The sequence below is a fragment of the Lissotriton helveticus genome, chromosome 5_1, assembly GCF_964261635.1.
Source record: "Lissotriton helveticus chromosome 5_1, aLisHel1.1, whole genome shotgun sequence".
NCBI classification, from domain to species: domain Eukaryota; kingdom Metazoa; phylum Chordata; class Amphibia; order Caudata; family Salamandridae; genus Lissotriton; species Lissotriton helveticus.
Genome location: NC_136065.1, coordinates 1895374885 through 1895400868, shown reverse-complemented (window position 1 = coordinate 1895400868; position 25984 = coordinate 1895374885). Strand labels below are relative to the sequence as shown.

The following is a 25984-nucleotide window of genomic DNA, read 5'->3' as shown; positions in this document are numbered from 1 at the left end:
ACACATGTTGCATTACAAATGCTATAGGTGTCACATTTGCGAACGTTATAACTATTGGCATTGTAAATGACAAAGCTACTTCGCTATTTTCAAAACCACACATAAATAAAAATACAATACAAATAGCTCAAACTTTTCTAATGCAAGACCTATTGCATTGCAAATGCTTGTTTAACTTGTCTCTAGTTCATTGCGAATCTTACCGTTACTAATTCAAATTGTGTTATCTTTGGCTTATTTGCCATGCAAACTTTATCTCAATAAGTTGCTGAAACAAGTTGCAAGTCCGCTACGAAAGCCCATTCATTTGCTAATTATTTTCCACATGAGGTTGCAAGACCATAAAGTGGAGTATTCAGGATTTTGAATAGTTTCTTGTTTGAAGATGTTACTCTCTCCTTCGCACCCCACTCCTGTATTAAGGTTACGAGTGACCTGGCACCCGCCTTTCAGAGGTTCTTGCATCCACCCAAGTCTGGCCTGGCACTGCTGCGTCCCAGCCTGGCACACACCGGGTGATGATCTCCGCACCTCCTTTTAGACCCCAGCTCACTACTGTTTGCAGTCTGTCACTCACCCCTCAACGCCCTGGCACTCACCCTTCAGGCCTGGCAGTCACTCCTCGCACCTGGCACTCACCCTTCTCCCTCTCTGGCACTCAGCATTGACTCAACTGTCACTTCCCTGACACTCACCCATGTCCCTCCTGGCATTCACTACTCGCCCCCTTGGCACTCACCCTTTACCCCCATGGAACGAGCCGTTCATCCCCCTGGCCTGGCAGCTACCCTTCACCCCTTGCACTCACACTCTCCCTCCCTGGCACTCACACGTGACCCTCCTGACTCCTACGTCTCACCTCCATGGAACTCAACCTCATCTCCCTGGCACTCACCCTTCATCCACCTGACCTGGCACTCAAACTTCCCCTCCGTGGCACTAGCCCTTCACCCCCTGGCCTGGCAGCTGCCCCTCATCCCTGGCACTCATACTTCCCCCCTCTCTGCACTCACCCTTCCCCTCTCTGGCACTCACCCTTGACCCTCCTGACCTTTACGTCTCATCTCCATGGCACTCACTCTTCACCTCTCTGGCACTCATCCTTCACCCCATGGCCTGACAGTCACCCTTGTCCCTCCTGGCATTCACTCCTCACCTCCCTGCCACTCAACCTTGTTTTTCGTTTGTTTGCAGTACTCTTATTTTCACTGCACTGTGCCATGAACACAGCTTCAACATGGCCGCGCTATATTTTCAGTACTTTATGGTTACTGCTTGGCCAACAGACAGCAGGCATGGGAGCCATGTAGGGGAGAATGGGGCAACTTAAACAAGCGCACACTGGTCGACCTCGAGCGCTGCTCTCTTTAAGAAAGCCAGAAAAGCCTTCCGGAAGCTTGGCCCATCTCCTGTCACACCCCTTCTGCTCTCCTATGATTACTCGCAGCAGCTCGCCTTACACGGCTCCATATGAAAGAGGCTCGATACAGGGGCCTTTTGGGCACCGCTGGTATGCAATAGAGCACACTGTGATAATAACATGTAAACGAGTGCATTGTAGTTAGTGTCATGTTAAAAATATGCAATACCAGCATCCATGCTGTTTAAAAAAAAACGTTGTGGGGTTTAAAAAAACGTTGTGGGACACTTAGCTTTAATATGCCTCACGACTGTTTTTTTCACTCTTTCTTATCTATCGTTCTCATCTACTTGGCCCTTCCCTCTCTCCTCCCCTCCCCTCCCCCTCCCTCTCGATAACCCATAAAATGTCGCATTTTACTTTGTCTGGGTTACTGCAGTGCAATGTATTTCCTTTCCTTATCATGGTGATGCGTGCATGTGATATTGTCATGGATGTGATTCGTGCATGTGGCCGTTACGTGGCAGTGTGACATGTTTGTTATGACATTTGTGGCAGTTTTTTGCATGTATTATGCTGTGTTCGGCTGTGACTTGTGCATGTAATGATGTACAACTTGGTCACATGCGTTTTAAAGAGTACGTTTATTTGTATATGATGGAGTAAGTGGATCGTGACTGATATTTGGTGATGTACGTGGCAATAGTGTATGCATGTGATGACGTACATGGAAGTTAAGAGTCAGCATAGCATTTCTGCTCAGCGCTTATTATTCTAAGCAAATGCATTTAAGGACATATAGTACATTATTTGTTCATAAGGGTTTTCCATTTCAGGACTCAATAGTAGTGGTGCATTTGTGGTTTCAGTTCCTTGAATTAGAGCTGTAAGAGACGTGTTACAGTATAATAACATTTTAACGCCTAAACGCGGCGGTTTTTCCGGTGCGGGCGTTCTATTGAGTGGGCGGGGCTCCGTCGGTCACGCACCCGCGAGGTAGTGCACAGAAGGGGTTAGTCCTTATAATAGCCTGCTCTCCACTGATTCCCCTTCTATACTCCTAAAGTCGTTTTGGTTATTGTCCAACCCTTTGCCTTCCATTCCCTCAGCAACAAACAGGGAAACAGAGCATCTTTTGGCACAGTTGTAAACAAAATAAAATCCAGCCAACTACTAACCACATGCTTCCAATTACCCAATTAGTGTGGACAGGTCTACTGGTGTGCAACCAGGTGGCAACGCAGGCAGCATTCCGAACCAGTCTCACCTATAGCAGAATATATAGTGTTTAATGTGCATGCAAAACTGTGTGCAAAAGTGCCATGCCCCATATTTTTTAATCTAACAAAGGAAAGTTTTTACTATTTAGTAAATGATTTGTTAGTAATTCTTAAACATATGCTTACAGGGGTTTTGTGGTCCCACCCACTGGAGTACTGCTGTTTCTCCTCATGGTATGGGCTGTTTGGTTTATCGGTCTGCCTCCTTTTGAAGGCTTGCATCGCAATGCATGAGGAACTTTATTACAGCCAGTCGTCACACTAGGTATTGTATGCAATACATGCAAAAAGAAGCCTTCTTTCTAATGTTTTTTCAAATGTAACAGCCCTGTTTTTCTTAATTTTTTTAAAGAAAAGCGTGATTTTCAGATGGACGTCCTAATGCAGATTTGGACATCTTTCCCCAGGATGGCTGTACCCAAATCACGAGACTTTGAACAGTTACCTCAGGACCAGGTGTCCCAATTAGCAAACACCACTTCATCTGGCCAACTCTCCCCCCTCCTCCTTTCCATTTGCTATCCACTTCCTTGCCTGCACCATCATCCTCCTCTCCCCTTACAACCACATCTCTTTCCTCACCACTACCCTATCCTCCTCCTCTCGCTGCCGTTCTTATCTTTTGGGAACATACAGCGTCTCGGTCTGGCAGAAGTAAATGGTATGGCAGCTCTCTTCTCAAAGCTCCACCCTACCTCGCTGCGCTCTTTCCCAGTTTTTCCCGGCATCTGGGAATGGAGTTGTAGCTCCCTTTTCCCCCTCGCGGGGAGGTTTTTATTTATATATTACTTCGCTGAAGTTTATCACTATCATCAATATCTTCACCACCAGCTTTAATGGCACATTAAGATGACCGGTTAAAAAGGACTAGCCTATTTGTGAATTTACATACTCAAGACTGTAAGACAGGGTACAAACCCTTTTGTTTGTTCATGAAGCCCACACCCACCAACCTGGTTGGTGGCATGCTTCATCATCGGGCCCACCTCTGCGGCCTCCATAAAGGAGGCCGCAGAGACAACAAGAGGTTCAACGCAGACACTGACCAAAAGTTTCGGTCCACTTCTCTGCCGGATTACTCCATGGGGCAAATTTGGCAACAAGCCAACTAATGCTCTAAGAGGGAATCCCCCTCTCACATGTAAAGCACCTTAGCGAGTGCTACACATTTTTCAAAATTACACAATCACTTAAAATTAAGTAATTTGCACCTACACACTTTGGTCCTGAGGAAAGCCAGTTTTAATCATAAAGGCCTGGCTGAAACATGTAGAGCACACCTGGATGAAGGAGACCCTAATTAACACTCCTATAACATCCAACAGCCTTTTTTAATGCTAACAGTGACCCAGTTATTGAAATATAATTTACCCTCGGGTACTGGGACCCCTGTATAGCTTTTAGATGTTCACCTCCACGTCACTGTATTCAGGTGTCGAAGCACACCCGGGACACACTCGGTGTCACTGGGTGGGCCCGATGATGAAGCATGCCACCGACCAGGTTGGTGGGTGAGGTCTTCATGAACAAACAAAAGGGTTTGTACCCTTTCTTACAGTCTTGAGACAATGTAAATTCACAAATAGGCTAGTCCTATTTGATCTCACATATAAAACCCCGGGGATACGGACTAGCTACCTAGTCCTCTCTCTCTCCTTTGATAATGATACATTAAGATGACCATCACTGCCACCTTCACTGTCACCACCATCGCCACAACTACTTTTACCACCACTAATACTACCACCATTAGTATTACTATCAACACCATTATTTCAACCACTACCCATTAACAACATCACAACCTTTACAAGCAAGATTGTCACCGCCACTATCACCCTTACCACCACCACCACTAATAGAATCACACCATAAGCTCTACTATCAACACCATCTTAGATCATTACCCATACCATTATAACAATACAACCCTTACCAGCACCATTATGATTACCACCATCACCCTTACCACCACCACTACTACCACCATTACCACCACAAGTTCTACTATCAACACCATTATTTCAACCACTATTACCAGCACTGTCATTAATTCCACCACAACCTTTACCAGCACCATTACTATTACCACCATCACTATTACAACCACTGCCACTACCATCCTTACCACCACCACCACTACTAGTACCACCAAAATCACTACTAGCAACATCATTTTTACATCTTTAACACCACTGCCACTTTCACCAGCACCAGTACGAATATCACCAACTTCATTGCCATCATCACATCCACTATTACTACCACCAGTACCATCACCGTTAGCACTACTATCAACACCATATTCCAACCACAATTACCACTACCATCATTGCTTCAATCATCACTACCAAAGCCAATAGGTCCGATTGTAGTGACATAACATTTGCACAACCCCACGTTAGCACCTGCTGTTTTAATATGTTGGCTCAATAAATGAGCAATATTGGCTACATTAGTGTTTGTTCCTCAAGAAGGTGACAGCCACTGCTGGAGCTGCCCACTCACGATACTATTGCCACCAGTGCTGCTACTGCTCACAGTGTCCCAAGTCATGGAACCACCACTATTTTCGCACACAATTGTAATTTTGGTTGCACAAAATGCTCTCATTTAAAAGCTTTCTCCCAAAACAAATTAAATCATTTAAGTCAAGGGCATAAAGTCATGGGCTGAGCTGTTTAAGATTCATAGCTGTGAAAAGTGTACTGTTGATTTGAATCCCTGTGTTGTGGTAAAAAGCTTAAATGTAAGGAGACAGGAAAATTGATTAGGTTAAAACTCAGATGACGGTGGCATCTATATTGGGCAAAACTTTAATTGCTGGCCACATCAATCCCAAACCTCCTTCTACTGCCATGAGCTCCAAATAAACCCTTTCTGGTCCCTTCCCTCTTCTAATCAGCAACTATTTTTTTCAATCCTGAAAACAAATGTCAATTGCTCAAATTATTTTCATATTTCTCTATACTAATTCATAACTAATGTTTGGGTTCCGGAGTGACGTGCTACTCGTCAAAAAGCGCTTTGACACTTAGGGGTAGAAAGTGCTATATAAATGCAAACCTTTCCCTCTTCTATCCCTACACTATCCTTTTACAATCCAAATAACAGAATCACAGGCCCACTACTCAAATGAATTTCATTTTTCCCTATACTAATTCACCACTAATCCTTTTTGGGTTCTGAAGTAGCGTACTACAAGCCGAAAAAAGCTTCACTGCCTCATTAGGGGTAATACGAGCTATATAAATGCAATTACAATAATTAGTGAAAGCAACGAACGGATTGTTAAGCACTATCCCAGCCCCCCTCTGAACACACTAGCAGTGCCGAGGCTTACAAGCCATTATGCATTCCTGCTCAGCAAGCTACTTGTCAGGAGACTCACCCTGGCGCACGCACAAGATAAAAGAACATAGTTTCTTGTTTCATCCACTTTATGACACTAGAGAATTATTTTTTAGGTTTTCTTACCAAATAGTTTTAATCATGACGTTCTTCAAAATGTATGACAAGTTAGGGTATTGGTTCTCTGATTATTTAGGGCTGTCTCCTTTGCTTCGTTTCTTGTGTGGGTGTGTTTTTTTTTGGGTGGAGTCTTATTTTGTTTAGCAGATAGTCGTTTGTGTTGATTGTATTCTACACATAGCATGAGCGTTCTTCAAATGCTTTGTGGAAAAAATATAAACTAGTGCGAGTACCTGTGTACAGTAGTGCACCTGTAAAGCGATTGGCACCACTTTAGCGCAGTCTTCTGCACCAGTACGTATGGCAACATCACACTATGCAAAACATTTCTGAAAACAGGCGGCTTGTTGTGTCACCAGACCATAAAACAGGCACACCAACATTCAGAACAACGGCCCATTCTTTGACCTTTGAAAGCAGCTCAGGCTTGACTGCCCTACAGGCAGGGCAATTGGAATTATACGACACGATAGGGCTAAATTATGCAGCAGGATTGAGTAAATTATGTGGCAAGAAAAGGCAAATTATGCAGCACATTCTAAAATACTTCATTATTTAGTCAGGTCAAAAACAAAAATTAAGGACGCTATATTAAATGTGTTAACGCTTAAACAACAACTTTAAGTACAGGCAAGGACATCTCCTTAATAATCACCTATAAGGTCCCAAAGGCGTCCAGACCGGATGGTACGTCGCTTTGCAAAAGTGCTGTACAAATTCAACAAAACAGAAAAAGTCTAAAGCCCACGTCAGGCAACAAAATAACCCTGATCTTTCAGGAATTTGTTCATTATCGCACGGCCACTGGAATAACGTGGCAGCGAACAACTGAAATATGCCCACGGTTTACTAAATTAGGCTTCAAGGAAATACAAATTATTCTGTCTGACTATGACAAAGCAGGCACCTGCTTGTTCGTATGTTATCTACAGGGAAGTATTTTCTTAAGGAGACAACATAACTCTGACTGTAATTCTGGCCAGGAGTTACCAAGGCCTGGGTCATTTTCAACCACTATGGCATTATTTTATCTGGGTGCATGGAACATCTAAGCAAAATAATTTCCCAAGTGTTTCAGCATCCTACTTAGGAGTAGACCCAACAGGAGTATTTGAAGCCAGAGTAATTCTCAGGGTCCATTGGGATCTTAAATTTAGTTTGACCGACTGGTAAATCTTACCCTTCGATGAACCTCAACTGAGCAACGAATAATTCTCTGTATGAAGGTATTTCAGGGCTAAATAATTCTCAGTCCGTTTCCTCTTCCCCTTTCAGCAACGAAGCCATTCTCAGCCCTCAGCATGGCTCAGCTTCAAATCAACCGCACACATAAGCCTTTCAACCTCAACCATTGCTTAGGGAAAACTCCACCAGCCTAAAGATGAAATGACTTCAGCAGCAAGTCTGCCATTCCATGATTTGGGAACACCCTGGACACTCATGCACCATACAGTACTTAACTACTCCCACATATGAAACTCTCCCCCCATGCAGACACCAGCTCCCAACAGCTGTAAGCAAGATCGTTTAACTATGCCATAGCACTCCAGAAATACCAGATACCATAACAAACCATTGCATACATATGCAAGACATTCCAAGCCTCCCCTCCCACCCCCATATGCAAGCCATGACTAATGGCTTTTAAATTCAACAAATATTTGTACAAAAATAATCATACAATAAAGGTTAGCAAGGGTCTCGTGCAAACGAATATCTTAAAAACGTAACATGTTGCATAATAATAAGCTAGATGACAGCACGATTAGGGTTAAACAGACTTGACTGTTGCAGGAAGGGGGATGGCACAGTAATTTCCTTATAACATGTCAGCAGGCCCTTAAAGAGAAAACGCTTGAGAGCTGCCAACTTCCTCCTCTGCTCAACCAAACAAGAGAGTAACAGCGTGACAGCCAGTTCAGTTCCCAGCAGCGCTCTGGGAAACAGACCGCGGAAAACAAACTCCAGGCCGTTGTGAGAGAACAAAACAGAATTTGATTGTTATGCACGTTTACGTGAAAAGTCACCTAAGGCCTGTTTCAGAAGTGTTCTGGCTTACTCCAACAGCCACCAGACGGCATTAGAAGCACGCAGGAATGGCGGGACAATTTTCAGTGGTCTATGTAAATGAAACATTTTACTGCACGAACACTCTACATACACTAAGATGGTCCTTTAACTGTCCCTTTATAATAATTTGGTGCTTTCACCAGGTGTCTCGTCTAGATTACCGCCTCATACCTCTTTCTTCAACCACCATCAGCTTCCTGTTTTTTTTAATCTCATTCTTGCAGGATCTTTTTTGGTCACTGAAGTCTCCCATTGTCACTGTTTTATTCATTCTTTTTCCCTTTTCCACCTTTCTCTGTTATGCTAAAGGTAACTTGAAAGATGAAAAATAATTCCCGGTCTCAAAAAAAGAGTGAGCTACGAACATCAGCAGAAATAAGCACTGCCTACTAACACTAAACAATGGATTGAGAAAAGGCAGGATGTCAATGAAGAACCAAGTCTTACACCTACACTTGTACTGTTTATTCCATTTTGAAGACCCCTAGTAGACGCATACATTTGATATCCCGCTGGGCATCTCCTGATGAGTGTCGGTGATGTATTAGGGCCAATGCTAGCAGCTGCCTCAGTACGCCATCCCCTTACATGCAGAACAGTACAATCACTTCTTGGTACACGCCAAGGAGACACCTTTCTTAAGCAAGAGGGCTAAATGCAAAACGAGATTTGCCCCAGTGTAGGCTAAACACACTGTGTTAATTCCATTTAAAGATAAAGTCCTAAACTAAATGCTTCTCATCATTTGAACAGTTATACCTATTCTGAGTCTCTTTCCTATTTCAAAGCTTTGGGAACCTCGGCACCAAGTATCAAGAACAACACTACTCTTCAAGCTGTTAATGCTGGATGTGCACGCAGCCAGTCCCATGCATTCAGCTACTCTTCACCAGTTCCCTTAGAAACAATTCCGACTCTGAGTGATGCACAGGGAATAGAAGTGATAGCTGGGATGGGATACTGGTCACCATAAAGATAACATTATCCTATTACATGGTCCTGGCTCTCTACTGTTTCCTACCAATGGGAGATCCCTCAAGAACAGAAAGGCACATGCGAAGAATTGTAAGGTAGCATGAGCAACCAAGACACGTATGCAAACCTGAACTAGACAGTTGCATTCATATTCCAACTGTGAATTTGACATCGTATGCATATGAATATCAGCACTTGTAAAGGTGTAAATCAAAGTTATGCCAGGCAAAAGGTTTTAGAAGCGAACTGAACATTTGTTATTTTTTCACTTTTAAACATAGAAGTCAAATAGTTAAAATAAATATTCTTTGTCTTACCTTTCTCTCTGGCAGCCTCGGCTAGCCTGGGAAAAAGGCAACCGCTAGGCGCAAATAAACACAGTCCTAAAAAAACATAATAATAATAAGTTTAGAAAGTAAGCAAAACTTCCAATGCCTAAATAATCTCATAGCAACGTTTGATTACGAGCACACAATTTTTATATTGTTTCAGAACTGATCTAGGCATTTCATCCTGTTTAAGTAGCTCAAAATATGCCATTTGTGTTTGAATTATGAAACAGGGTTTTGGGAAACAAGGACTAGTACAACTGGGTGTAAGGAATAACTGTTTGCCCTTTGTTAGAATTTTTAAAAACTGAATACCATCATAGAAGTGTAAAGTGAACGCTTCACAAATAAGAAGTAAGACTGTATGGTGGGCATGAAGGATTAAAATTAGTCTAGGAAATATCTAGAAATAGGAACACATAGGTTTACGGGGTTGTGTGGCAACACCATATTAACTGTGAGAGACATCCATTTTATTGAAATGCACACTTCTGTGAAAGTCTATTTCATTGTTTTTGCCAACTATGGGGCCTATTAAGATGGCGGACGGACCTGAGTCCGTCCGCCACCCCGAGGTGGAGAGACCGTCCGCAGGGGCAGCGGCGGTCCCTCCGGTGCAATTAGAATGTGACCGCCACCCTGGCGGTCACATCCCGTATCTTTTACCTTGCGGCCCCGCCGCAAGGTTAAAAATGCATGTTTTACATTTACATGCATAAAGCAGCAGGCACCGTGCTGTGCCGGCCACTTTGTGCATGTAAATGCTGGGGGGTACCATAAGTACCCCCCATGTGCACCCCCCACCCCCGACACCCTGGGGGCCCGCAACGGGCCCCCAAACACCAAAGCCCACATGCTTTTCCACGGCGGAAAAGTCGCCGCGGAAAAGCATGTTTTCTGCCCCATCCTAATATGGCTGGCGGTGTCTGATAGACACCGCCACCATATTAGAGCTTTTCCGCCACGGTCGGAAGGCGACCGCAGCAGAAAAGCGGCGGACGGTCTTCCCGTCCGCCGATGACCCCCCAGCCATCCTAATCTGGCGGGAGGTCTTTGTAGGCACCGCAGCGGTGAATCCGCATCCTCCGGGCCGGCGGTGGCGGAGGATGCGGATTCACCGCAATCCTAATCGGCCCCATAGTTTGAACAATCCGTATTTGCTCCTTCGAAATGAAAGGGTGAATATTTCAAAAGCTGGGAATTGCCACCTCTCTCTATCACAGGAATTAGCAGTTCAAATTCGGCAAGACCAAAGAAGAACGCAACCACGATCGTGACAGTTACTTTTCATTTATGACATCAGATTTTGTGATATAATAATATAAAATACAAAATGAAAAACATCAATTTGACACGTCCATGTAACCAAACAGGCAGAAAGACCTGCATATCAAATAATGGAGTGAGTTGACTGGATCATGAAAACTATGCGCTGAAAGAATATCATATGTGTAGGAAATTGGGTTAAAGGCTGCCTGGGGTGTGAGCCCTGGTAAAGGAGCAAGCCAAAACCCTGGTCAGTATAAGGTACAAGCAAACCCCAAATTAACGTGTGCTCAAACCTTTGGTAGCTTGGTACAGAGCAGTCAGGCTTAACCTAGAGGCAATGTGTAAGTTTTTGTATAACACTTCAAATAGTAAATAAAACACCACACAAAAAGGATCCCACGTTAGAAAAATAGAGCTTAATTTAATAAATGAAACAAGACCAAAAAACAAAAATCTAATTAGTAGAACTGGAGATATTAATTTTTAAAGAATAAACTGCAAAATAAACTGTAAAACAGCATCTAAAAGCAGAAAGCACCTACTCCGCCTATCAGGTCGTGCTGGATCGCGTCAAGGTCAAAAGTTCAGGCCGACCACGATAGAGTGCGGACGAATACTGTCCCAGATTAATCCCGCTGAGGTTTTACATTCTTAAGTTTTATAGTTTTATGGCAACAGTCCCATTTGCATTGCAGAGGATTACAGGGAGCAAGAAGAGTGTGGCGTCCGATGGTCGGGCTTGTCGCGAATGTAAATGTAAATGTACTTGGGCGATAGATTCTTCCGGTGCGAAGAGACGGGCTGTGGCAGCTTGCACTGAACTTTGGTGCGAGCTGCGTACTTCCAGTGCAGACAGGCCCATTAGCCATTGCAAAAAATCCTAAAGCTTAATTTAAAGAGCCTGAGAGCCACCCCAAGGGTCCAGGAACTGAGAGGCACTAGTAGGGGAAGGGGGGGGGGGCGACTTGCTGCAGCTGGGTCCAAAAGCTGGTTGGGGAGTGTTTTAAATGGGCATAAAAAAAAGACACTTGAATAAACTGCGGGCACTCCAAAATGCTGTCAGCTAAATGACTTAAATATACTTGTGATGAAGGTTCGGGGGTGCACAGCAAAGGTAGGTAAGGTTTAGGAAACCAATTATTGAGTTAAGGGTGCTCGCGAAGGGTGGTGTCATCCGTCAAAACACCAACTAGTAATACTCAGGTTGTGTATGCAGAAACTGCGAATACATCCCCTTCAGAATGGCACACCAAAAGTGATCACAGGAGTGATTCAATGTTCAATTGTTTATTTTCATATATTCATTTTTAATATTTTAAATGTCCTTGACTGATATTAACAGCATATCAGAAAACAGCGTAAGCCGGTTAATTTTGAAGAACTCATTCCCCAATGCATTTCGGGCGGTGAAGCCCTTGATCACGGAGAGCTGCGGAGGAAGATAAACAGGGCAGGAATCAATGGGTGGTCAACGGAAATCGTGTGGGGGAGAATTACCAGTGCTATGGGTGTTGGGATTAGGGAGCGTGACTGCAAAAAGTGCTCGATGCTATTGTGAAGGTATGGGATGAGTGACACAAACTATTACCGCAAGTGTAAAAAAATTATTAATTAAAGTGTTAGCAGCGAACAGCTGACTGAGCAATAGACATAGTTTGGCAAACTTACTTCTAGGTAACGCGTAGCGCATGGAAAGCGCTGTCCATCAGCTCGCGGGTCTGCTGTCTCGTACGCCGGCGTGCGCGGTTAGTAAATGAAACGGATGAATAGAAAGCGGCATAGGACTCATGCATTAAGTGCCTAAGGTGAAGGAATCTATATGGGGGCCATATTGGAATGGTTAAAAAGTATCAGTGCCTGATGTAGGGAAGTAACATGAGATAAAATAAAATAAAATAAAATAAAAAGTAAAATAAAGTAAAGTGAAGAAACAAGGGTACAGAGAAACAGTTTTGTACAATGAAATAAGGAACGTGACAAACACATTACAGATACATTACAGGTAACAGCCAAATTCAAGACGATCATTGAGCCCATTGGGCTTCAGGGTCTGTAATAAGTAAATCCATTCTAATTCTCTTTTTAACAACAATTTGTTGTTGTCGATTCCTTCGTTCTTAGGGATGACTTCCAAAACAATGAATTTCAATTGGGCAATGGTATGGCGTGCATCAGCAAAGTGCATGGCTACATTAGATTTTTCCATTTTTAACCGTATGTTGGACTTATGTTCGTTGAGGCGGGTTTTTATTTTGCGCTCTGTTTTGCCAACATATAGTTTGCCGCAAGGGCATTTCAAGGCGTAGATCAAATTGGTGGTGTCGCAGGTGGCATCAACTGAGAGTTTGATATTGTATCCTTTCATGGGGTGTTGTATACTGTTGCCTCTGATGACATTATTGCAATGATTGCAATTTAAACAGGGTTGGGTTCCACGATGATGTTTAGGTGTCTCAGTCGGCCTGGCAAGTATCTCTTTAAGATTTCTGCTTCTTGTGTGAGCAAATATGGGTGGTTTTTCAAATATGCCCTGAAAATCAGGTTCATTCTGCAGTATAGGCCAGTGTCTACGTATGATTTTTTTGTATGATGCGCTTGCTGTGGAATACTTAGACACAAGTACCATACGTTGTTCGGTGACTTTGTGAGTTTTAACCAGGCTATCTGATCTGGTGATGTGGGCAACACGTGATTGGGCTTGGTGAAGTATATTCTCAGGATACCCTCGATCACGAAACCTGTCGTGCATTTCCTTGATACGAATGTCAACGATAGCATCATCCGATACTATGCGCTTAACGCGCAACATCTGAGAGAAAGGTAGATGCTCCTTCAAGGATCCTTGATGAAAACTTGTAAAGTGAAGTGAATTGTTACGGTCTGTACTCTTCCTGTGTAGATCCGTGCTGAGGCCTTCAGGGGTGTTCTTTATGAGGACATCCAGGAAAACTATTTCCTTTTCACTAATTTGCCATGTGAGGTTAATGCGAGGGTCTTTGCTGTTGACTTCAGTCAATAAATTATGAAGGGATTCTTTAGTGTCAGACCACAAAATAAACAAGTCATCTATGTACCGAGCGTACATTTTTGAATGATTTTGAAAACTTGAATTGGTGTACATATGGTGTCTTTCCCACTGTTCCATGTATGTATTCGCGTATGACGGGGCAGCGCAGTTTCCCATTGCCATTCCGGAAAGTTGCAAAAACCATTGGTTATCAACTTTGAAGTAACTGTGGTACAAAATAAATATTAGCAATTCCATCAAGAGCGTTTGTATGGATGGATCAATGTCACTGTTTAGTAAGATATGTTCAATGGCTTCGATTCCCCCTTGGTGGGGTATTGAAGTGTATAGCGAACTGACGTCAGCTGTGCAAAGGACAAATGGTTCATTTTTGGGTGTTTGGATTCTGGATAACTTGGTTAAAAAATCCGTAGTATCTTTGATGTAACTATCAGCTTTGGTAACCAGGGGTTGCAAATACTTGTCGATAAATTTGCCAATGGTTTCATGAATCGATCGTTTGGTGGACACTATTGGTCTAAATGGCGGGTCCATAAGGTTTTTGTGTATCTTAGGACACATGTACATGGTCGGACTTTTGGGATGGTCCAGTAACAAATATTTTTTTGTGCGTTCTTCAATGACACCAGTTTGATGTGCTTTATTGACAAGGTCTTTCAAGATGTTATGATATTCGTTGGTTGGATTGTAATCCAAAGCCATGTAGGTCGTATTGTCTTGTATGTGTTCACTAAGTTTTCGAGTATACATCTCAGCATCAAGGATAACTAAAGCACCGCCTTTGTCTGCCTTTGTGATTTTGATGCGTGGATTGTTGGCCAATGATTTAAGAGTATCACGATCTTTATTGGTGAGGTTCTGAGACTTCCTAGGCGTTTTGAAATTGATCTTCAGTAGGTCTTTACGGACCAGAGTCTCAAATAGATCGATGCACTTATGGCTGATCGGTGGTTGGTAAGTGCTGGGAGGTCGTAAGCCTTTAAGTTGGTCATCTTTAGTGATAGTTACAGTGGGTAATGTATTGTCAAAATAATGACGTAGTCGCAATTTTCTGATGAATTTGAAAGTGCTCACTTCGAGTTCTAGCAGGTTGGTAGGTGTTGTAGGAATAAATGAAGTTCCTTTTTCTAACAAGTCCATTTGATAATTAGAAATGTCTACGTTAGAGATGTTGATCACGAGACTGTCTTCTTTGGTTTTAAATCCTTCTTTGCAACCGTGCTCCGTGTGGCGGGTGGACTCTTTTCTTTGTCTTTTGGCCTTGCTCCTCCTGAGTCTTCGAGTTGGTCTGGGCTGACCTCTAAAAAATGACGGCTAGATGTAGTTGGTTCACTTCCAGTGGTCGATGTACTGCCTTGTTCACTACTCGGTAGTTGTCTAGAGGTTGGTGGCCGTCTAAATGTGCGGTTGGTGGAATCTGTATCAGATGATGAAGTGTCGGTGTTAACGTTTGATGGTCTGTTGCGACGTCTTTGAGCATAGACGTCGGCCCAGGAATAAACTTCGTCGAGTGTATAGTCCAGCGTGTCCCGACGGAACTTTCTGACTTTTCGATCATTGATCTCTTTTTGATATTTGTCGAGCAAAATTTTAGTGTCATTGAGAGTGGTTGTTAGATCATCCGGTGTCAGCAAATTTCTAATCTCATCATCGACCTCTTTGATTTCCACTTCTAATTCTTTGAGTATGCTAGCCAATTCTTCAACGATCAACAGTATTAGATCAAGACTACAAATACAAAATAAAAACCCGCCTCAACGAACATAAGTCCAACATACGGTTAAAAATGGAAAAATCTAATGTAGCCATGCACTTTGCTGATGCACGCCATACCATTGCCCAATTGAAATTCATTGTTTTGGAAGTCATCCCTAAGAACGAAGGAATCGACAACAACAAATTGTTGTTAAAAAGAGAATTAGAATGGATTTACTTATTACAGACCCTGAAGCCCAATGGGCTCAATGATCGTCTTGAATTTGGCTGTTACCTGTAATGTATCTGTAATGTGTTTGTCACGTTCCTTATTTCATTGTACAAAACTGTTTCTCTGTACCCTTGTTTCTTCACTTTACTTTATTTTACTTTTTATTTTATTTTATTTTATTTTATCTCATGTTACTTCCCTACATCAGGCACTGATACTTTTTAACCATTCCAATATGGCCCCCATATAGATTCCTTCACCTTAGGCACTTAATGCATGAGTCCTATGCCGCTTTCTATTCATCCGTTTCATTTACTAACCGCGCACGCCGGCGTACGAGACAGCAGACCCGCGAGCTGATCGACAGCGCTTTCCATGCGCTACGCGTTACCTAGAAGTAAGTTTGCCAAACTATGTCTATTGCTCAGTCAGCTGTTCGCTGCTAACACTTTAATTAATAATTTTTTTACACTTGCGGTAATAGTTTGTGTCACTCATCCCATACCTTCACAATAGCATCGAGCACTTTTTGCAGTCACGCTCCCTAATCCCAACACCCATAGCACTGGTAATTCTCCCCCACACGATTTCCGTTGACCACCCATTGATTCCCGCCCTGTTTATCTTCCTCCGCAGCTCTCCGTGATCAAGGGCTTCACCGCCCGAAATGCATTGGGGAATGAGTTCTTCAAAATTAACCGGCTTACGCTGTTTTCTGATATGCTGTTAATATCAGTCAAGGACATTTAAAATATTGAAAATGAATATATGAAAATAAACAATTGAACATTGAATCACTCCTGTGATCACTTTTGGTGTGCCATTCTGAAGGGGATGTATTCGCAGTTTCTGCATACACAACCTGAGTATTAAATATACTTGTGGCCACTGTCTTCTGCTAAATTCAGACACTAGTGACTATTTACTAATGGATGGATTCCATCAGGTTAATTATCAAGAACTTGATCCGTTCTACCCCTTCTGTGTATCCAATCCAAATGGCTTCCAGGACACTGTGTAAGTAAAATAGTGAAATAATCTAAGTATCCTCTTTCGTTCGAAACTTTACTCTAACCTCGGTTCTTCCCAGTATCAATTCACATTTCTTCCTGCAGCTCACCCATAGTACTTTCACTTCTCCTATCGTAGCTCTCTTGATTCCCTTTCATCTATTTATTTTGAACTTTCTTTCTCTAACTTCTATCCCTCACGTCTCTCACCCTCCTTCCAGAGCTTCCCTCTTCTCTCCATAAAAGATAGTTTATCACCCTAACACTGCAGCTCTACCACCTTCATGTCAGCCCACCCGAACCTCTTTCTTCTACCATGAGCCAATCCATAGAGCAGCCTGCTCTACTGGCACCTGAAAAGTTTCACCCTCCATCTCAAATGGGAAGAGGATGTAGCCTTACGGCTAGAATGGTCGACTTCAAAGATGGGGAACAGGGTTCGAGCCTTGGCAACAACGCTCAACATCCTGTGATTCTGGGCAAAACACTTAATCCCCCCATGCCTATTAAACAAGCATTTACAATGCAATGGTCTCGGCATCAATAAAGGTAGAGCTATTGGCATTGCTCATGACATTTCTTTTTTTTTCTTTAAATCATAAATAAATGGCATTGTCATTTACATTGCCAATACACCGCACTCTGCACTCAACAGCACACACCACTCTGCACTCAACAGCACACACCACTCTGCACTCAACAGCACACACCACTCTGCACTCAACAGCACACACCACTCACCACTCTGCACTCAACAGCACACACCACTCACCACTCTGCACTCACCACTCTGCACTCACCACTCTGCACTCACCACTCTGCACTCACCACTCTGCACTCACCACTCTGCACTCACCACTCTGCACTCACCACTCTGCACTCACCACTCTGCACTCACCACTCTGCACTCACCACCCTGCACTCCCCACCCTGCACTCCCCACCCTGCACTCCCCACCCTGCACTCCCCACTCTGCACTCACTACTCCCTACTCTGCACTCACTACTCCCTACTCTGCACTCACTACTCCCTACTCTGCACTCACTACTCCCTACTCTGCACTCACTACTCCCTACTCTGCACTCACTACTCCCTACTCTGCACTCACTACTCCCTACTCTGCACTCACTACTCTGCACTCACTACTCTGCACTCACTACTCTGCACTCACTACTCTGCACTCACTACTCTGCACTCACTACTCTGCACTCACTACTCTGCACTCACTACTCTGCACTCACTACTCTGCACTCACTACTCTGCACTCACTACTCTGCACCCACTACTCTGCACCCACTACTCTGCACCCACTACTCTGCACCCACTACTCTGCACCCACTACTCTGCACCCACTACTCTGCACCCACTACTCTGCACCCACTACTCTGCACCCACTACTCTGCACTCACTACTCTGCACTCACTACTCTGCACTCACTACTCTGCACTCACTACTCTGCACTCACTACTCTGCACTCACTACTCTGCACTCACTACTCTGCACTCACTACTCTGCACTCACTACTCTGCACTCACTACTCTGCACTCACTACTCTGCACCCACTACTCTGCACCCACTACTCTGCACTCACTACTCTGCACTCACTACTCTGCACTCACTACTCTGCACCCACTACTCTGCACCCACTACTCTGCACCCACTACTCTGCACCCACTACTCTGCACCCACTACTCTGCACCCACTACTCTGCACCCACTACTCTGCACCCACTACTCTGCACTCACTACTCTGCACTCACTACTCTGCACTCACTACTCTGCACTCACTACTCTGCACTCACTACTCTGCACTCCCTACTCTGCACTCCCTACTCTGCACTCCCTACTCTGCACTCCCTACTCTGCACTCCCTACTCTGCACTCCCTACTCTGCACTCCCTACTCTGCACTCCCTACTCTGCACTCCCTACTCTGCACTCCCTACTCTGCACTCCCTACTCTGCACTCCCTACTCTGCACTCCCTACTCTGCACTCCCTACTCTGCACTCCCTACTCTGCACTCCCTACTCTGCACTCACTACTCTGCACTCACTACTCTGCACTCACTACTCCGCACTCACTACTCCCTACTCTGCACTCACTAGTCTGCACTCACTAGTCTGCACTCCCTACTCTGCACTCCCTACTCTGCACTCCCTACTCTGCACTCCCTACTCTGCACTCCCTACTCTGCACTCCCTACTCTGCACTCACTACTCTGCACTCACTACTCTGCACTCACTACTCCGCACTCACTACTCCGCACTCACTACTCCGCACTCACTACTTTGCACTCACTACTCTGCCCTCACTACTCTGCCCTCACTACTCTGCCCTCACTACTCACTACTCTGCACTCACTACTCTGCACTCACTACTCCCTACTCTGCACTCCCTACTCTGCACTCACTACTCCCTACTCTGCACTCACTACTCTGCACTCACTACTCACTACTCTGCACTCACTACTCACTACTCTGCACTCACTACTCTGCACTCACTATCCACTACTCTGCACTCACTACTCACTACTCTGCCCTCACTACTCACTACTCTGCACTCACTACTCTGCACTCACTACTCCCTACTCTGCACTCCCTACTCTGCACTCACTACTCCCTACTCTGCACTCACTACTCTGCACTCACTACTCTGCACTGCCCTCACTACTCACTACTCTGCACTCACTACTCTGCACTCACTACTCCCTACTCTGCACTCACTACTCTGCACTCACTACTCACTACTCTGCACTCACTACTCTGCACTCACTATCCACTACTCTGCACTCACTATCCACTACTCTGCACTCACTATCCACTACTCTGCACTCACTACACACTACTCACTACTCTGCACTCACTACTCTGCACTCACTACTCTGCACTCACTACTCTGCACTCACTACTCTGCACTCACTAGTCTGCACTCACTACTCACTAGTCTGCACTCACTACTCACTAGTCTGCACTCACTACTCACTAGTCTGCACTCACTACTCACTACTCACTACTCAGCACTCACTACTCACTACTCAGCACTCACTACTCAGTACTCTGCACTCACTACTCTGCACTCACTACTCTGCACTCACTACTCTGCACTCACTACTCTGCACTCACTACTCTGCACTCACTACTCTGCACTCACTACTCTGCACTCACTACTCTGCACTCACTACTCACGACTCTGCACTCACTACTCACGACTCTGCACTCACTACTCACGACTCTGCACTCACTACTCTGCACTCACTACTCACTACTCTGCACTCACTACTCACTACTCTGCACTCACTACTCTGCCCTCACTACTCTGCACGCACTACTCTGCACGCACTCACTACTCTGCACGCACTCACTACTCTGCACGCACTCACTACTCTGCACGCACTCACTACTCTGCACGCACTCACTACTCTGCACTCACTACTCACTACTCTGCACTCACTACTCACTACTCTGCACTCACTACTCTGCACTCACTACTCTGCACTCACTACTCTGCACTCACTACTCTGCACTCACTACTCTGCACTCACTACTCTGCACTCACTACTCTGCACTCACTACTCTGCACTCACTACTCTGCACTCACTACTCTGCACTCACTACTCTGCACTCACTACTCTGCACTCACTACTCTGCACTCACTACTCTGCACTCACTACTCTGCACTCACTACTCTGCACTCACTACTCACTACTCTGCACTCACTATTCTGCACTCACTACTCACTACTCTGCACTCACTACTCACTACTCTGCACTCACTACTCACTACTCTGCACTTACTACTCACTACTCTGCACTCACTACTCTGCACTCACTACTCTGCACTCACTACTCTGCACTCACTACTCTGTACTCACTACTTTGCACTCACTACTCTGCCCTCACTACTCACTACTCTGCACTCCCTACTCTTCACTCACTACTCCCTACTCTGCACTCCCTACTCTGCACTCACTACTCCCTACTCTGCACTCACTACTCACTACTCTGCACTCACTACTCTGCACTCACTACTCTGCACTCACTACTCACTACTCTGCACTCACTACACACTACTCACTACTCTGCACTCACTACTCTGCACTCACTACTCTGCACTCACTACTCTGCACTCACTACTCTGCACTCACTACTCTGCACTCACTACTCTGCACTCACTACTCTGCACTCACTACTCTGCACTCACTACTCACTACTCACTACTCTGCACTCACTACTCTGCACTCACTACTCACTACTCTGCACTCACTACTCTGCACTCACTACTCACTACTCTGCACTCACTACTCACTACTCTGCACTCACTACTCTGCACTCACTACTCACTACTCTGCACTCACTACTCTGCACTCACTACTCTGCACTCACTACTCTGCACTCACTACTCTGCACTCACTACACACTACTCTGCACTCACTACTCTGCACTCACTACTTTGCACTCACTACACACTACTCTGCACTCACTACTCACTACTCTGCACTCACTACTCACTACTCTGCACTCACTACTCACTAGTCTGCACTCACTACTCACTACTCTGCACTCACTAGTCTGCACTCACTAGTCGGCACTCACTAGTCTGCACTCACTACTCTGCACTCACTACACACTACTCACTACTCTGCACTCACTACACACTACTCACTACTCTGCACTCACTACTCTGCACTCACTAGTCTGCACTCACTACTCACTACTCTGCACTCACTAGTCTGCACTCACTACTCACTACTCTGCACTCACTACTCTGCACTCACTAGTCTGCACTCACTAGTCTGCACTCACTACTCTGCACTCACTACTCTGCACTCACTACTCTGCACTCACTACTCTGCACTCACTACTCTGCACTCACTACACACTACTCTGCACTCACTACACACTACTCTGCACTCACTACACACTACTCTGCACTCACTACACACTACTCTGCACTCACTACACACTACTCTGCACTCACTACACACTACTCTGCACTCACTACACACTACTCTGCACTCACTACTCACTACTCTGCACTCACTACTCTGCACTCACTACTCTGCACTCACTACTCTGCACTCACTACTCTGCACTCACTACTCTGCACTCACTACTCTGCACTCACTACTCTGCACTCACTACTCTGCACTCACTACTCCCTACTCTGCACTCACTACTCTGCACTCACTATTCTGCACTCACTACTCACTATTCTGCACTCACTACTCACTATTCTGCACTCACTACCCACTATTCTGCACTCACTACTCACTATTCTGCACTCACTACTCACTACTCTGCACTCACTACACACTACTCACTACTCTGCACTCATTACTCTGCACTCACTACTCTGCACTCACTACTCTGCACTCACTACTCTGCACTCACTACTCTGCACTCACTACTCTGCACTCACTACTCTGCACTCACTACTCACTACTCTGCACTCACTAGTCTGCACTCACTACTCACTACTCTGCACTCACTACTCTGCGCTCACTACTCTGCGCTCACTACTCTGCGCTCACTACTCTGCGCTCACTACTCTGCACTCACTACTCTGCACTCACTACTCTGCACTCACTACTCTGCACTCACTACTCTGCACTCACTACTCTGCACTCACTACTCTGCACTCACTACTCTGCACTCACTACTCCCTACTCTGCACTCACTACTCTGCACTCACTATTCTGCACTCACTACTCACTATTCTGCACTCACTACCCACTATTCTGCACTCACTACTCACTATTCTGCACTCACTACTCACTACTCTGCACTCACTACTCACTACTCTGCACTCACTACTCACTACTCTGCACTCACTACTCTGCACTCACTACTCTGCACTCACTAGTCTGCACTCACTAGTCTGCACTCACTAGTCTGCACTCACTAGTCTGCACTCACTAGTCTGCACTCACTAGTCTGCACTCACTACTCTGCACTCACTACTCTGCACTCACTACTCTGCACTCACTACTCTGCACTCACTACCCACTATTCTGCACTCACTACCCACTATTCTGCACTCACTACCCACTATTCTGCACTCACTACCCACTATTCTGCACTCACTACTCACTACTCTGCACTCACTACTCTGCACTCACTACTCTGCACTCACTAGTCTGCACACTAGTCTGCACTCACTACTCTGCACTCACTACTCTGCACTCACTACTCTGCACTCACTACTCTGCACTCACTACTCTGCACTCACTACTCTGCACTCACTACTCTGCACTCACTACTCTGCACTCACTACTCTGCACTCACTACTCCCTACTTTGCACTCCCTACTCTGCACTCACTACTCTGCACTCACTATTCTGCACTCACTACTCACTATTCTGCACTCACTACCCACTATTCTGCACTCACTACTCACTATTCTGCACTCACTACTCACTACTGTTAGACGGAGACCTGGAGGGTCGGCCGAGCACAGTGATCGCACAGACAGGTAACTTCCCCCCCACAGATGGACACAACACAAAGATCAGGGTAACACCTTTTATAGGCACTTCTGGTAGTAGAGTGGTACGATACAAGGCGATCAGGACACGATGATCCTCTCAATTCTAGTCTCTAGTAAGGGAAGGGGGTAGCGGGACAGTCTTGGTACCTACGGGTACTGAGGTGTAACGGTGATAGCTCACAATCCTCGAGCTCGGTGTTCGGATGGGTCGGACCGCGGCAGCGCCGGCAGGTCCCGAAGAGGTCGTAGGTGGCAACGGGCCGCGGCAGCGCCAGCAGGTCCCAACGAGGATGAAGGTTACAACGGGCCGCGGCAGCGCCAGCAGGTCCCACGAGAATGCAGGTTGCAACGGGCCGCGGCAGCGCCAGCAGGTCCCACGAGGATGGAGGTTACTACGGGCCGCGGCAGCGCCAGCAGGTCCCAACGAGGACGAAGGTTGCAGAGGGCCGCGGCAGCGCCAGCAGGTCCCACGAGGATGAAGGTTGCAGAGGGCCGCGGCAGCGCCAGCAGGCAGGACAATAGTTCACAAGGCAGGGCTGTGGCAGCGCCAACAGTCCGTCAAGGATGAGTTCTTCTCGGTGTCTCTCGACTCCAGGATACAACTGCCTTCCTGTCCTGGGGCTGCCTCAGTTATAGGTCTGGCGCCCTTTGATGTCCGGACCCTCGCTCTTGGAGGTCGGGAGGTCTGGGATGAGGGAGTCCAGACACCCAGCAGGGGGGTGGAGCTAGCGCCCGAGGAGGCTGGGGGTGCTCGGCACCTGGCGGGGGAGAGCCATCGACACTTCGTACTCCCATTGACCTGCCAAGTGGTCCGTTCACCTCCTGGGTGGAGGGTGGTGCCGGGATGTCGGGGCCTGGCCAGGCCCAGGGTTGGGGTCGGGCTGAGGCCGCGCGGCCGCGTGGTGCCGTGTCCAAGATGGCGGCTGGGCCGGGCAATGGTGCTGACGGTGGCCCGGGCCCTGTCCTGCGGGGAGGGAGCGAGCCCTTCATGTGGCCTGTCCAACATGCGTCCCCCCCAGCTGAAGGCGGGGAGAGTCACCCATCTTCTTGGGGACTTTCCTCGTCGAGGCGGAAAAAGCGGGACAGGCCGTCCGCGTTGGCGTGGTCTTGGCCAGGGCGATGTTCCACAGTGAAGTCCATCCCCTGCAGGGAGATGGACCATCGCAATAGTTTGGGGTTCTCCCCCCGCATCTGCATGAGCCATTGCAGGGGCCGATGGTCCGTCTGTACCCGGAAATGGGTTCCGAAGAGGTACGGCCGGAGCTTCTTGAGGGCCCATACCACAGCGAAGGCCTCTCGCTCAATGGTGCTCCAGCGCTGTTCTCGGGGCAGTAGGCGTCTGCTGATGAAGGCCACTGGTTGGTCCACCCCTTCGGTGTTCAGTTGGGAGAGGACGGCCCCAATACCATGGTCGGAGGCATCGGTCTGCACGATGAACTCGCGGCTGTAGTCGGGGGCCCGGAGTACAGGAGCGGTGCACATGGCGGCCTTCAGCGTCTCGAAGGCTGCTTGACAGTCGGGCGTCCAGTTGACTCTCTTTGGGCTGTTCTTGGACGTGAGTTCCGTGAGGGGCCCCACAATGCTGCCATAGTCCCTCACAAACCGCCGGTAGTATCCGGTGAGCCCCAGGAAGGCTCGGACCTCTGTTTGTGTCTCGGGGGGTTGCCAGGACTGGATGGCAGCTACCTTGAGTTGGAGGGGAGCCACCAGACCGCTCCCCACTTGGTGTCCGAGGTAGGTTACGGACCCCTGGCCGATTTGGCACTTGCTGGCCTTTATGGTGAGGCCGGCCTGTTGGAGGGCCTGCAGGACCTCTCGGAGGTGGTGGAGGTGGTCTGCCCAGTGGCGGCTGTATACCGCGATGTCGTCCAGGTAGGCGGCGCTGAATTCTTCGAGGCCCGCCAATACCTGGTTCACCAGTCTTTGAAAGGTGGCTGGAGCGTTCTTCATGCCGAAGGGCATCACTCTGAAGTGGTAGTGTCCGTCCGGGGTGGAGAAAGCGGAACGTTCTTGGGCCCTGGGGGTGAGGCCGATCTGCCAGTAGCCCGCTGTCAGGTCAAAGATGCTTAGGTAGCGGGCTGCCCCCATGCGGTCGACCAGTTCATCTGCGCGGGGGATAGGGTGAGCGTCGGTTCGGGTGACCGCGTTGAGCCCCCGATAGTCGATGCAGAATCGGAGCTCAGGTGTGGTGCCCGGTGCCGCGGCCTTGGGGACCAGGACGACCGGGCTGGCCCAGGGACTGTCCGAAGGCTCGATGACCCCGAGGGCGAGCATCTTGGAGACTTCTTCTTGGATGCATGTACGTACCCGATCCGGTACTCGGTACGCCCGGTGTCGGACAGGAGGACTGTCCCCCGTGTCCACGTCGTGCAGGCACCAGGAGGTGACTCCGGGTGCGAGGGAGAACAGGTTTGCGAACGGCAGCAGGAGGGCCCGGCAATCTTGACGCTGCTCTGGGGTCAGGGCCTCGGAGAGTCGGACCCCGTCCACCGAGCCATCCCTTTCCCGAGTCCTCAGTAGGTCAGGGAGGGGCTCGGAGTCTCCTTCCGTACCACTGTCGGTAGCCATCAGCAGGCTGAGTTCTGAGCGCATGAAGTGGGGTTTGAGCCTGTTGGCATGGAGGACCCGGAGGGGGTTCCGGGGGGACTCCAGGTCGATGAGATAGGTGACGGGACTCTTGCGCTCGATCACCTTGAAGGGCCCCGTCCATTTGTCTTGCAAGGCACACGGTTCGATGGGAGACATCACCCATACCTGCTGACCCGGTTCAAACTCGATGG

The 25984-nt window shown here is 46.9% G+C and overlaps 1 protein-coding gene across 8 annotated transcripts in view; it reads right to left on the bottom strand.

Annotated features, from left to right (window-relative positions):
* The window catches only part of LOC144755958 (signal transducer and activator of transcription 5B), a 1707375-nt gene that overhangs the window by 959133 nt on the left and 722258 nt on the right, over positions 1–25984 (bottom strand). For all 8 annotated transcript variants that reach the window (XM_078645393.1, XM_078645400.1, XM_078645396.1 and 5 more), the window contains one exon: positions 9474–9539. The gene's annotated coding sequence lies outside the window, so the exon portion shown is untranslated. The remainder of the gene's footprint in view (positions 1–9473; positions 9540–25984) is intronic.